This window comes from Eublepharis macularius, chromosome 4 (assembly GCF_028583425.1).
Source record: "Eublepharis macularius isolate TG4126 chromosome 4, MPM_Emac_v1.0, whole genome shotgun sequence".
In the NCBI taxonomy this organism is placed as follows: domain Eukaryota; kingdom Metazoa; phylum Chordata; class Lepidosauria; order Squamata; family Eublepharidae; genus Eublepharis; species Eublepharis macularius.
Window position 1 is genome coordinate 94,317,547 of NC_072793.1, and position 12,839 is coordinate 94,330,385.

The window sequence follows — 12,839 nt, forward strand, 5'->3', positions numbered from 1 at the left end:
ATATCATTGTATAACAGTCTCCTTTCCCTCCAAAAGGAGTAACAACAACAACAACAATAAGCTATCACACATAGAAAGCCTTTCATGCCCTTAGTCCCTTGTATCTACAGGACTGCCTCTCTCCCTATGCTTTGCTGTGGCAGCTTCGCTCATCTGAACAGGACCTTCTGCAATGCCACCCAACAAATGGGACAAAATCAACAACTGCCCATACACACGCATTCTCTGTTGTCCCACCCCGCTTTACAGAATGGTCTGCCTGAAGAAGTAAGGAAAGCTCCCACTCTCCTGTCTTTCTGCAAACTATGCAAAACTGAATTACTTAGAAGAGCTTATTTATAAAGGTAACAGAGCTGTGCTATAAGTAAATGTTTCAGAGAGCTCTGGTAAAGGGATAGGGACTGCAAACTATACTACTATGTATTCTCTGCTGTTGTAGGTATGATTTAATGTGCAGTTTCCATATTGTTTAATATGTCATGTCAAATTGCTTATTCCTTGTGTCAGCATTGTTTCAACTTTGTATTTGGATTTCTTCTTGTTTTCAAATTTCTGCAATCCATAACCTATTGTACTGTTTATTAAATGTCTCAGCCGTGGATCATATTGACTTACACTATGTGATCTGCCTTGAGCCTCAGTGAGAAATGTGGACTATAAATAACATACACAAGTAAATAAATTTGTACCTAGTAGGTATCACCTTATTAGAAAAGATGATGTAATACATCTTTACCTTCCATCTGCATTACTAATGATAGCAATATAAGGAGAAGAAACATAGGTCACCACTCCAGTCATATCAAGGATGCATTCAGAAAATTAAAACTGGTCTAGCATTAGCTAGATCTGAGCCTTCATTTCTTTTTTAGGAAACAGTACTCAGATTCCAGGGACTTAACTCAAGATTTATATATCAGGTCCAGTCACTGGAATTTCAGTGTTCTGTGCTCCCCCTACCCTGCTCTCTCTCACCAATCTTGAATTGGCTAAGAACCAAGAATATTCATGGGTCTTTATTTTAAAGTACTGAAAGCAGGAGCAGAATTTGTTCTTATGGCAGTCGCATAATATAAACAGAAAAGAATGACATAATACCCTTCCTGTCGATATACAGCAAAGTAAGTGTGCAGAAACATGTTTTGCCAAAGCGCCATGCCAGCAACTTGCCATAGTATTTCACAGAAAATAAGGGGTGATGGTGGTTCTGCTGCAGTTTCTTTCCACATAAATGTGAAACTCAAAGAGATCACACAGGCCTCTGTGAACATTATTCACTTTTTATACAAGCATTTTAGTTACATAATGCATTTGAATGGTTTAGTACTAAAGTAATGGCAGTGAAGAACTGAAAGGGAGAAGACACAAAAACTCTTTTCTGACAAGGAAAAAAAAGCTCCACAGTCCTTATTGAGTGTGCAAATACACATGAGACTTTAATCTGCATCATTATAATAATCCTTATTAAACCCCCACAATGCAAACAATTCTCCAAGGTTAAATTCTGCTTCAACCCTTCTTTGGAGAATGACATAACATTTCTGTAGAGAGATCATCTTGAAAATAAAACTCTAATTTGCAGGGCACTGCAACCTCTTACTTTCACTGAAGATAGTTTATTTCTTTTCAGGAACATTTAATAGCTGTAAATATTCCAGATTATTTAGGTGAAACTAAGAGAGCCAACACACACCCTAAATGTACAGACATAATCCCATGTTTGTCTAAGAAGCAGTTCTTCAAATAAGACTGTTCTCCCTTAGCCAACTGGATGCAGGAAGGAGATCCAAAACTAAAATCAATCAAAGAGAGCATCATACACCCTAAATATTTACTCTTGATGCAAACATGATAACACTTCCTTCACTTAAACAGAGATTAAGATGGGATTACTGCTGCGGCTAATCAAACCACACCAGTCTTGCATTGCCTCAGCCCCTTTCAGGAATATATAGAAAATGAAAGCAAAAGCACCAACATTTATTAAGTGAGCATCTCCAACATTTTAAAGTATGCTGCAACTTCATAAAATAGAGATATTCATCTGAACCACATCACAAAAACAGTTTATAGCCCACTACATCACGGAATCTTGGAAAGTTTATTAGCAGATTAAGCAGTGAATATTAATTTTTTCAGGAAAATACAATTAAGATGCATCAGAATGAAGGCCCAACTTGCTGAAGCTTCCAGACAGTCATCAAGGTAACCCTCACAAAATGCTCAATAGTCTTCAGGTTACAAAGGCTAATTTAAATCTAATAAAATCTAATAAAGAGAACTGTAGTTTTCACATCAGAACCAAACTGATTAAAAACATTCCCACTGCTAACTGTTAAAAGTCCATGAGTAGCCAGTTGACAATTATTTTTAAACTTAGTTGATAGGACAATTATGGGCATATGAACTCAACAGCCATATTTAAAAGTGTAATACACATGTGATTATTGCAGTTAATGCCAGTAGTACTGAGGTTACAATTATCACACTATGTAGTCATCTTCATAGCAACACTGATGTTTTTATTAATTAATCTACACCCTCTTACAAAATAGGCCCATCATGGACACAGATTGCCAACAGAATTATTTACTGATTTGCATGGATATCTGCAAATGTAACATATACATCTTATTATAAATAGATTTTGCTATGGGCGTTTTGCTTATATAACAAGATATATCAGCTGATTTCAGGCAAACTGACTTACCTATTGTACAAAACCTTGTAAATTATACAGGAGGTCTGGACCAGCCACTCAAAAATATTTTTCATAAGAAACCCTCAACATTACATAATTAAGCTCCTTTGCACAAGCATTGTGAATGGAACCTTGTATTCAGTGGGAAAACAGAAAACAGATGTTCCAGTAGCTGAAAAAATACCAACATACCAGAGTAGTTTTCAAGGGTAGGAAAATAAGCAGTTTCCATATTCAAAGGCAAAATTATCACTAGTCCAGTTCCAGCACAACCAAACTTACTACGGGCAGCCATATATAAACCACACTTAATTAACTAATTTGTCAAATCAATATTTCTGCTAATCCCACAATTCTCTGGATTTGAGTCAATGAGGTTAGTTAAGAATGGAGTGATAGAGTAGGAGCTTCCTGTTGAAAGCCGAGACCGTTTCCCAGTGGGGATACACTCCTTTCTTATGAGTCTGTCATCACTGACCCATCATCAAGGCTTTCATCAGACGGCGAAGAGAGGACAACGACAGCACACTGTGAATCCACCCTATCCATTTCTCGTGCACAACTCACATTCGCTTTCCTTTAATTAAGCCCTCCTTCCTTAAAGGATGCCACCCTTGGTCTAATGATGTCAGCACCCAGCATTCAGCATAAACCACGTCCAAAACAGACATCTGAACGAAAAAGCAGCAACGAAAACAAAAAGCAGCCTGGTCGCCTGCCGCAACTGGAAGGGTGGGAAAGGGGCCACAGGGCACGCCAGGTGACAGCTCAGAAGCCCGTTGAGAAGATCTCGGGATGTTTAACAGGATAACCGCCCTGATATTCTGCAAGGTACCTGTATTAGAAGCCGCCCTTCTGTCCCCAAGAAAGACTTCCAACCCCGCCCACCAGGCAGCTTAAATTCCTCCCCCGCTTCCTCTCAACCTAGTCCCTGACCAACCTGCTTTACTTGCCTCCCTCCCCATCCGGTCCGGTCCTGACGTTCATTCACTTCACGTCTCCTGTTCCCCACATCCCGCGTCGCAGGACACAAGCCCCAAAAAACAGAGAAGCCTCGACCCGGCCCCAGAGCCTCACAACGCCCCTCTTCCATGACGGAACCTTAACTCACCAAGGTAAATTTCCCCCTGCCCGGCCGGGGGGCGCTACTGCTGCTGAGTTCCCCCACCCCCCCAGGCCGGCTCAAACACTTCCCTCACCCGCTCCCTACGGTTCGAATCAACAACAAGATGGCGGCGCCGGGAAGGAGGGCATTCCGCCGTCATAGCAACCATGTTGTCCAAGTCCCACCTCCTAAAGAGTAGAACCAATAGCATGAAGATACATCTCAGCGCTGTGTTATTTTTATATTTTATTGGGCTAAACTACTGTCACTCTTCCATATCTTCCACGCCTCGCCAGCGGGAGCCACGCCTTCAGTTTTCCGACGCACGCTGCGCAAACGTGACGTGACCAATCTCTTATGTTGGGGCGATAGTCTATAGGCTTTAAGTCGTGACTCGTCAAACCAATCATAGAAGCCTTTCACTGTTGATCTCTACCCCCACCTTGAGGCAAGGTTTTAGGACCTGACCTCAGTTTTTGCCGTGGAAAGTGGTTCTTAGATGATCTTTCCGATAGCCAGGCTTCTGACCCCTGTGAATCTGATTATCTAATTCCTGCCATATCTCTCTAAAACAAACTCCAGCTGCTCCTCAGGGACTGTTCTTATCTGAGTTATAATTCAGGACTTGTCCTCTGACCTTGTCAGAAAGATGGCAGTAGGTTTGCAAAAATCCTACCTATAATGTGTTTATTTTGGATCCCTACCCCACACTCCTCCATGACTTCATAAATCACCTACACCTCTTCAGGAAAAAAAAAGAAATTCAGTGCTTTTAATTTTTTGCAAATTATGTTTTACCTGCTCACGACCTCACTCTGTACAGCTCTTCTTTTACAAAGTTTGTCAAACTAGGAGACTAACAGTAGTTTCAAAATGAGATTAAAATACATGATGTATACGCAAATCTCACTCTCATTTAGACTTACAGACCTCAGCAAGGGTAGTCTGCCCCAGGAGATTGATGGATCCAGTGGGGTTTCTGATGTATCTTGAGGATTTTCCAGTGAGAAAGGTTGGTGCTGCTGTTGCAGCCCTGGTTGACTTGTGGATTACAGAGATGACCCAGGCTGTGGACAGGATTGCCTCTTGAGTGCCTTCTCACTTTCCATGGAGTCCAGAATGCTCCTTCCTTTATTGAAGAGCTTTAGATGATGAAATGTTTGGGTAGATAAATGGCCCACAAGCAGTGTTACCACTAATGTGAGCAATCGCTCACAGATTCTGACTCCTCTGCTCGCAGCTTTTCATCTGTAGCTCACAGATACTAACCCTTAGGCGGCCCCGCTCTCCCACTCAGCCAGTAACTGCAGGTGGGCCCTTTGGGGATGGAGCAGGGATGGAGCCTCATCCCACTTCTCCCTTCCTGACTGTGGCTGGTTTGGCCCCCAGGGTGGTGCCAGAAAGCGCCTCCAGCCACTGCTGGCTCTCTAGCTGGGGAACAGAGCAGAGCTGAGTGATCGGGTCTGGCCTGACCCGTGCAGCCTGAAATCGCTAGGATCTCCTCAGCTCCAGAGAGTGGAGGAGAGGAAGTAGCACCTCACCTGCCACCATGGTGAAGGTGTCATTTAACTTGGCCTTGGTGCAGAAGGAAGCTGAAGAAGTAAGCACTGACTCACAAAAGCTCATCTTGAAACAAACGTGCTAGTCTTTAAGGTGCCATTGCGTGTCTGCTTTATTTTGCAGCAACAGACTAATACAACTACCCCTTTATAATCAGCATGGACATATCCATTTTTATACAGAAGTATACTCTGATTTTTGTGGCCCTTTCACCTAATGGCTTTTATTGTTAAATTGTTTTGATTGTAATCAAAACAATTTGATTGTATTCGATGTATTGTCGGAGGCTTTCACGGCCGGAGAACGATGGCTGTTGTGGGTTTTCCGGGCTGTATTGCCGTGGTCTTGGCATTGTAGTTCCTGACGTTTCGCCAGCAGCTGTGGCTGGCATCTTCAGAGGTGTAGCACCAAAAGACAGAGATCTCTCAGTGTCACAGTGTGGAAAAGATGTAGGTCATTTGTATCTACTCAGGAGGGGTGGGGTTGAGCTGAGTCATCCTGTAAGAGTTTCCCAGGGTGTGGAATGTTAATGGCGGGAGGCTTCACTGTATCCTGAGGAGGTTCTTTTGCATATGGATTGGTACTTGATGTGCTAATCTTCTCTGCAGGGCTATTGTCGGGGATAGAATGTTTTGTTAGCCTGGTGTTTTTCAGAACTGGAAACCATGCTCTGTTCATTCTTAAGGTTTCTTCTTTCCTGTTGAAGTTTTGCTTATGCTTGTGAATTTCAATGGCTTCCCTGTGCAGTCTGACAAAGTAGTTGGAAGTGTTGTCCAGTATTTTGGTGTCCTGGAATAAGATACTGTGCCCTGTTTGAGTTAGGCCATGTTCAGCCACTGCTGATTTTTCAGGTTGTCCAAGTCTGCAGTGTCTTTCATGTTCTTTTATTCTTGTCTGGATGCTACGCTTTGTGGTCCCGATGTAAACTTGTCCACAGCTGCAGGGTATACGGTATACTCCTGCAGAGGTGAGGGGGTCTCTACTGCCTTTTGCTGATCGTAGCATCTGTTGTATTTTTCGGGTGGGTCTGAATACTGCTTGAAGGTTATGCTTTTTCATAAGCTTTCCCATCTGATCAGTAATTCCTTTGATATATGGCAAAAACACTTTTCCTGTAGGAGACTGTTTTTCCTTGGTTGTTTGATTCATCCTGGGTTCGATTGCTCTTCGGATTTCATTTCTGGAGTAGCCATTTGCCTGAAGTGCGTGGTTTAGATGATTAATTTCCTCATTGAGAAAGTGCAGTTCACATATCCGACGGATAGATAGAAAGCATAGATAAGAACACATTATCATGCCTACTCTGGCAGTGATCATAGTGAGGCAAGCTCACTTTTTTGCAGCATTTGCACAATATCAATGCTTTCCAGGTTGTGAAAGCATCTTTTATTTCAAGCCCCAACAGATGTTGACCCAGAAAACATACATGCCCAACTGTGATTCCTTTGCAATGCATTTTATAGATAAAATTGCTCCTATCCACCGTAACTTAAATGCCATAACTGGACTGGTTCAATCTCAGGATGTTATTGGAGTGCAGTCTGGTCTTAGTTATATGGATGACTTGCAGTTGGTGAGGCCTGATGAAATGGAAAAGGTGCTTCAAAGTGTGTGGCCCACCACATCCAGTCTTGATCTTTGCTCCTTTTTTTTTTAATAAAATTTTATTGGTGAGCGAATAAACAAAAGATTTTTTCCCCCAAGTTTGACACATATAATCTCATTATTCCCCTTGCTCTATCCCCCCACCCTTTTCCTCCCCCCTCCCTATTGACTTCCAACAGCTTTCCAACCCTTAACCCTTCTTATTGCTTAAATCTAATTCATTTATATTTTCCTACCGCCTCTAGATCATAATATCTCTTACTCTAAGCACATTCTTATTTTTTTACATAAATTCTATCAAGCATACTATCAATATAGTATATATCATAACAATATAACACAACAGTATGGTATAATATATAGCCAGATTCTCAGTGTCTCTTACTTTAGACATTTTCTATTTCTCTTCTTTTAAATATATATTCCATCAAATATACTATCAATATAGTATATATCACAAAACTTAGATTGTATGCTATGCCACCAATGTAGCACAGCACACAACCCAATATAACCCAACCACATAATATAATGTCTGATACGCTACCTTATTGTTTTATACTATATACTACGCACTGTATACCTCATTAATATATCTGTTTAACCATTTTCGTTGTCCCATATGTTCAATGTAAAATTCCCTTAAATATTATATTTGCTTAGATTATAGTTACATTCCCCCTAAGTGGTAAGATCCCTTCTCTCTTCCCATTACAACATTATTCTTTTAAAAATTTTCAAACTGCCACAGTTCTCCTTTTACATCCCATTTTTTTTCCAAAAATTATTTCAATTTCCCCCAGTCAACAATATATTGTCCTAGGTCAAGATCTTTAAGTTTCCTTGTCAATTTGTCCATTTCCGCCATGTACAGCAATTTATAGATCCAATCTTCTACAGTTGGTATTTCTTGTGTCTTCCATTTCTGCGCGTACAAAAGTCTTGCCGCTACAGTCATGTAAAATAACAATGTTCTATACTGCGCTGGAACTGTCTCCATTCCCAAGTTCAGTAACAACAGTTCTGGGTTCTTGTTTATTTGTATTTGTAAAATCTCATTAATTGCATCAATTATTTCACCCCAGTACTGTTTGGCTACCTCACATGTCCACCACATATGATATAATGACCCTTCATGCTTTTTACATTTCCAGCATTTGTCTGACATATTAGTATTGCCTAGCACAATTTTCTTTGGTGTTAAATACCATCTGTAAATCATTTTGTACACATTTTCTTTAATGTTCGTACAAGTTGAAATCTTCACTGTATTTTTCCATAAGTACTCCCATGCCTCCATTGTTATTTCTTTATGAAAATTTATTGCCCACTTCACCATCTGGACTTTTACTGTTTCGTCCACCATAAACCATTTTAAAAGTAATTTGTAAATCTTAGATATTTCTTTCTTTGCCTTCTTGTAATATCACTTCCTCTAACTCCGAATTTTCCAGTCTTATACCTCCTCTCAGGCAGTCCACATTGTAAAGATCTCTGATCTGTCTATACTGAAACCATCCATAACAAGGAGACAATTCTTCTTCTGTCTTTATTCTCAGCTTTGAATATTGTATTTGTGTAATCTCCTTGTAAGTTAGGCATTGCTGTTCGTTATCAACAGTTCTCGGATCTATTACTTCATACGGAACCACCCATGAAGGAATTCCATCTTCCATGTACACCTTATATTTCTTCCAGACCGTGAAGAGGCTTCTCCGAATATAATGATGCAAGAACATAGAGTCCGCTTTCACTTTGTCATACCACATGTATGCATGCCATCCAAATATTTTTTTATGTCCCTCCAGGGCCAGCAACTTGCGATTTTTTAACGTTATCCAGTCTTTCAGCCATACAAGACATACTGCCTCATGGTACAGTCTTATGTTGGGCAGTTGCAAGCCTCCTCTTTCTTTAGCATCTTGTAAAACCTTCATTTTCACCCGTGGTTTCTTGCCTGCCCACACAAAATCTGAGATTTTCCTTTGCCATTTATCAAATTGTTTGGAGTCTCGAATAATTGGTATAGTTTGCAACAAGAACATCACACGTGGTAAGACATTCATTTTTACTGCTGCAATTCTTCCCAGCCATGATAAGTTCAGTTTGTTCCATTTTATTAAGTCTCTCTCTATTTGTATCCACAATTTCTCATAGTTATTTTTAAACAAATCTATATTTTTCGCCGTCAATTCTATGCCAAGATATTTTACTTTATTAGTCACCTCACAGTCTGTTATCTCCATTAGCTCTTGCTGTTTACGTTTGGTCATGTTCTTACATAAAATCTTTGACTTCTTTTTGTTCACATAAAATCCAGCCAGATCTCCAAACACTTTTATTTTCTCTATTACCTTTGGCATATTTTCAATTGGATCCTCTACTATTAACATTATGTCATCCGCAAAAGCTCTGACCTTGTAGGAAAACTCTTTTATTTTCATACCTCAGATTGTGTCGTCCTCACGTATTTGGATCATCAATATTTCCAAAATCAAAATGAACAGCAATGGAGACAAAGGGCAACCCTGTCTGGTTCCTTTGTTAATTTTCAATTTCTTTGTCAAGACCTCATTCACTATGATTGCTGCACTCTGGTCTCTATAAATTTCCTTGACCGCTTGGATGAACTTTTCTCCCATTTGCAGCTTTTCCATAGTAGCAAACATAAAGTCCCAGTTCAAATTGTCAAATGCTTTTTCCGCGTCTACAAAGAAAAAACCAACTTCTCTATCACAGTGCTTATCATAGTATTCAATAGTGTTTATCACTGTCCTCAAATTATCTTTAATTTGTCTGTTAGGCAAAAATCCCGCCTGTTCTTCGGCAATGAATTCCGACAACCATCCTTTCAACCTTTCTGCCAACACCTTTGCAAATAATTTATAGTCATTATTCAACAACGAGATTGGTCTGTAATTTTTAACATTGGTCAGATCTTGACCTTCCTTCGGAATCAGCGATATATTGGCTTCATTCCATGAATCAGGAATCCTTTGATCCTGCATCACTCCATTCATTGCCTCTTTCAGGAAAGGCGCCAGTTCATTAGCCATCACTTTATAAAACTTTGCCGTTAGTCCATCTGGTCCTGGCGCCTTTCCTATTTTTGTTGATTGTATTGCTTCCTTTATTTCTTCTTCCGTCACTTCCTTATTTAATTTCTCTTTCCATTTTTCAGGAATTATCGGAATTTCCATCTTCTCTAGATATTCCACTATTGAATCTTTGCTCACTTCTTTTTTTTGGTACAGTTTTGCATAAAACTTGAAAAAGGCTCTACTAATAGCCGCTTGGTCCATTAACACCTTGTTGTCTTCTAAAATTTTGGTTATCGTTTTCTTCTCCTTCCTTTTTTTTAATTGCCACGCCAAATATTTCCCGGGTTTATTTGCACCTTCAAACGACCTCTGATTCATCCTCTTTAAGTTCCACTCTAATTCTTTATTGTCCATGCTGTCAATTGTTCCTGCAAGATTTTGATATCCTGATAAATTCCCCCCCACCCTGGTCTTTTCTTAAGTTGTATCTCTTTGGCCTTTTTTATCCAAAATTTCAGATCTCTTTTCCTCCTTTTTCCTCCTAGTTCTTGCATTCAAGTCTATTAGTATGCCTCTTATCACCGCTTTATATGTGTCCCATACTTTATTGGTCGGCACTTCTTTGTTCAGGTTATATTGTATGAAAAATTTGGTCTCCCTTCGCAACAACGCAATATTTTCTTCTATTTGTAACAAGTCCTCATTTATTCTCCATCCTTTTCTTTTATTATTTTCCCCAAATCTCGACATGATTGGATTATGATCTGAGCCTGTCTTTGGCATTATCTCTGCCTCTCTGGTCCATAATGTCAGTTCTTTAGAGGCCCAGATCATATCTATTCTTGATAGTGTAGAATGTCTTGCAGAGTAAAATGTATATTGTCTACTTTTAGGGTATTGTCTCCTCCACACGTCTTCTAAACTTTCTTGTTCCTTAAGCAGAAAAAACGCCTTTGGTAATAATCCTCTTTTTTTGTGAGCAGCTTTAGACTGCTTATCCTCTTCCAGGTTTGTAACTCCATTGAAGTCACCCGCCAAGATTATGTGATCATAGGTCAATTCGTCTAGTTGTTTCTCTAAGTCATTAAAAAAAATTTCTTTTGCAACATTAGGTGCATAGATCCCAATCATCAGTATTTTCTTAAGAGTCCCAAATAATTTCCACTCCTAAATATCTGGCTTCTGCATCTTTTAAAACTAGTCTGGGCTGCAATTCATCTTTTATGTACAATACAACTCCCCTCTTTTTCGAGGCGGCAACAAATTCTTTTCCCAATTTAACAAATTTCAAATATTTTCATCTTGCTTTCTAATATGTGTCTCTTGCAGACAAACTATATTACATTTTTGTTTTGATAGCCAGTGGAAAGTAGCATTACGTTTACAAGGTGAATTTAGTCCATTAACATTCCAAGATATAACTTTACACTCCATGAGCACTTTCTTATAGTTTTTGGTAAGTCCTTTTCATTTTCCCTAATAAAAGTCTCCATCTCATGGCCAGATCTGATGCTCTTTCTGACTCCCCCAAACTCAAATGTCAGTCCTTCTGGTATTTCCCATCTGTATCTAATTTTCAGCTCCTTTAACATCTGAACCAGTTCTCTATACTTCTTCCGCTCGAATAGCACCGATCTGGGCAACTCTTTCATGATTCTCACCACTTTTCCATCGACTTCTAATGGATTTTGAAACTGTTTGCTCACAATTAGTTCTCTTGTGTTTCTAGTCGTGAATTGAACAATCATATTCCTTGGTAACTTCCTCTGAGCTGCAAATCTAGAATTGATTCTATACACCACGTCCAAGAAAGCTGCAATCTCTTCCTCTTCTTTCCCCAGGTATTCTGCCAAAATTTCTGTAATCTGGTCTTGGGCTGATTTTCCCTCTACTTCTGGGATTGCACGAAATCTAAGTTGCTTTTCCATGTGTTTACATTCTGCAACGGCCATTCTGTCTCTCATTCCTCTCATTTCAGTCTTTTGCACGTCTGTTAAAGTTTCCACTGTTTCCTCTACTGTGTTAACTCTCTGCTGTGTAGCTTGTAGGTCATTTTGTATTTTATCCATAGCTTTTGTCAGTTCTGCCATCTCCAATTTAAGCGTCTCTTTAAAGTCTTTTAGTTCTTTCGCCATCTCTAGCATCATGTCCTTAAGCTCTTTATTTCCCTCTGAGACTTTTTATCCAAATTTTCCATCGTAGTTTGCCACTCTTTCTTCAACATCGTGGGGCTAGCTCTGCTTCGCTCCCACGAGTCTGCCCTTTTCCTTAACTCCGTGACACTTTTTTAATACTTTCTTTTATTTTTAAAAGTCCAATTCCAGTTTGTTTTTGTCAGACGCTATTTTAAACTGTCCAAAATGTCAGGCGTTTTTTCTCTATGGTTTTGTGCTGAAGCGCTCGCCCTCACCTTCTTTAAAGATGGCCTGCTTCCGTTTTCGTTGAAGTCGCCAGTTGCACTCTTTCAAAATGGCGTCATCCTACTTCCAGCGTTTGAGAAAAGGGCCCTTCTCTCCCGTCTCTTTATGGTTCTGACGTACTTCCTGTTCCTCTACGTTGCACAGCAGTTCTCGTGATTTTTAAGCTTTCTCACAGTCCGCGATCTCTTCCCCGCCACAGGTATGTAAACTCGTGGGAGCGAAGCAGAGCTAGCTTGGTAAGAACCAACACTTTGAACCTGATCGGGAATTCAACCGGAAGCCAGTGCAGCTGGCGCAGGACAGGTGTGATGTAGGTCTTATGCCAGAATTTGACTCCAGAGCCACTGCAGAGATCTTGGCAACCTTTCTTCGGGTGGGACCTCAAGGGTGGGTGGGAGTTCGTTGTG

The 12,839-nt window shown here is 40.1% G+C and overlaps 1 protein-coding gene across 1 annotated transcript in view; it reads right to left on the bottom strand.

Annotated features, from left to right (window-relative positions):
- Positions 1 to 3,900, bottom strand: part of IP6K1 (inositol hexakisphosphate kinase 1) — a 42,296-nt gene extending 38,396 nt beyond the window's left edge. Inside the window, exon 1 of the mRNA XM_054976808.1 lies at positions 3,813 to 3,900. The gene's annotated coding sequence lies outside the window, so the exon portion shown is untranslated. The remainder of the gene's footprint in view (positions 1 to 3,812) is intronic.
- Positions 3,901 to 12,839: the final 8,939 nt, after the last annotated feature.